The sequence below is a fragment of the Elaeis guineensis genome, chromosome 6 (genome assembly GCF_000442705.2).
Source record: "Elaeis guineensis isolate ETL-2024a chromosome 6, EG11, whole genome shotgun sequence".
Lineage (NCBI taxonomy): Eukaryota > Viridiplantae > Streptophyta > Magnoliopsida > Arecales > Arecaceae > Elaeis > Elaeis guineensis.
In genome coordinates, this window is record NC_025998.2 from 33450853 (window position 1) to 33453179 (window position 2327).

The window sequence follows — 2327 nt, forward strand, 5'->3', positions numbered from 1 at the left end:
GATTGTCTAAGATGGAGTAGTTTCAGCATTTGATGTATTAACTAGAATATTTACTTCTTCACTATCTCTCTCTATATCACAGTCATCCACTCCAAAGTACGTCAAGTGGGTGTCTCAAAAATTATGTGCAAAAATCATTGATGTTGCTTCCTCTATGATATCCTCGAATGTATCTATCACGAAGCAACTATCAGTTGATGGTTCCTGAGATGCACTGAACATATTCAGTCTCAGTTTCTTATTCCCAAACGATACGTCCATGACTACTGTCCTATAATTGATGCACGCATTTGTCGTAGCTAGGAAGGGTCTGCCTAAGATAATGGAAAATTATCTTGGATTGCCACTCAGTTTCATGTCAAGGACTAAAAAATTAACTGAAAAATAGAACTCATCTACCTTGACCAAAATATCTTTGATCATCCCACGTGGTGTCTTAATTGATCTATAAACTAACTGTAGAGTGACCGACGTGGGTTTCAGTTCTCTAAACCTAAAAAGTTCATAAATCGAGCTAGGTAAAAGATTCACACTGGCCTTAGGTCCAGGAGAGCTTGTTCGATGTGAAAGTCTCCTATAATGCAAGAAATGATAAGAGTACTTGGATCTTTAAGCTTTGGAGGGGCAACATGCTGGAATACAGAGCTAGCTTGTTCGGTGAGGCATATTTTCTTCGAGAGTTATGATCGGGATTTACATTTCTGAGTGCATAATTTTTTTCAAAATTTTGCGTAAGCTGGGATCTGTTTGATTGCATCTAGAAGGGGGAGATTAATTTGAACTTACTTAAATAATTCTAACATCTCGTCGAGTCTTCCTCCCTTCTTATCCATAGGAGTAGGGGTTTTTAGGGCACTCGAAAATGGAGCTTTAGGCAAGTAAGGTGATTCTGATGTAGTTGGTCTATTCTCTATTTTTGGATCCTCCTTGTCCTTGAGTGATTCAGACTTGGTCAGAGATCTAGGGTCGGTCTCATTGATTTTACTCATGTGTTCAATAATCTTCCCACTTTTGAGAGTCATGATTGATTTGGTATGTTCAAAAAAAGTATCTGGAGTATTGGATCTCTCAACCATGAATTGCCCTCTCGAATTACTCTCAGGTTGGCTAGGTAATTTTTCTCCTTCCCTTCTACTTTACTGCAGTTGCTAGTTGCCCTATTTGGGTTTCTAGCTTAGCAATGGATTGCGTGTGGAAGTTAAGGATCTGGGTGTTGACTTCGAATATTTTAGCACTTTTAGAACCTTCTCCTCAAAAGCTGAGCTATGACCAGTGGTAGACGATTGAGGAGCATTTTGAAACTGGTGGTATGGTCCATGCCTATATGTCGGATCCTGATAGTTAGGTCTAGGTACAGTAGGGTCAACCACTGACTGTGGTCTTCAGAAAAAATTTAGATGGTTTCTCCAGTCAGAATTATAAATGTTCGAATATGGATCATTTTCTTGTCTACGAGCTTGTTGGGTTTGAGCTTGCTAGACCTGCTCATGCACAAACTCAGGAAATTGAGGTGCGGTTGGACATTCACTAATAAAATGGATCGGGCTTGCACACAATGCACAAACATCTTGGACTGGGTTAGGTAGAGTCGAAGAGTGTCTAGTATTCAGAAGACGGTCTAATTTTTGGGACAGCTCATCTGTCTTACTATGGATATCCATTACGTTTCCAATCTGATAGATTCCACCTCTTTTCTATTAAGACATGGGTTGTTCTCTAGAGATGGCAGACATGTGATGCAGAAAGTTCTTACTAAGTGTTTCAAAGAGCTGCCAAGCCTCATCCTCACTCTTTAGCATAAATATCCCACCACACGATGCATCGATCATTTATCGGTGTTTCTCTGATAGACCATCATAGAAACACTGAACAAGTTATCATTTGGAGACAGCGTAGTGGGGGCATTTATGAATAAGGTCTCTTAACCTTTCCCATGTCTCATGAAAAAGTTCACCATCCAATTGGGAAAAACTAGTGATGGCCTTTCTAATTTGATTTACTGTTTCAATTGAAAAGTATTTTTTGAGAAATTTTCTCTGAAGATGGTTCCAAGTTGAAATGATTATGGAATCTAGAGAGTTTAACCAATGCTTGGCTTTGTCCTTAAGTGAAAAAGAGAACAGTTTCAACCTGAGGGCATCATCAGAGAAGTTTTGAATTTTTACTGTGGAGCATATCTCAAGAAATTCATCCAAGTATTTATACGGATCTTCATTTGTCAATCCATAGAATGATGGTAGTATTTGAATAATGCTAAACTTGATTTCGTATTGTGCCACCTCCACAGGAGGAGGCTGGATACATGGTGAGTAGGTGTAAGATGAGGG

The 2327-nt window shown here is 39.1% G+C and overlaps 1 non-coding gene across 1 annotated transcript; it reads left to right on the plus strand.

The window, feature by feature from the left end:
• The first annotated feature begins 1887 nt into the window (after positions 1 to 1887).
• LOC114914334 (small nucleolar RNA R71) lies at positions 1888 to 1993 on the plus strand. Its single transcript, XR_003801226.1, has one exon. It is a non-coding gene; the product is annotated as a small nucleolar RNA R71 (small nucleolar RNA).
• Positions 1994 to 2327: the final 334 nt, after the last annotated feature.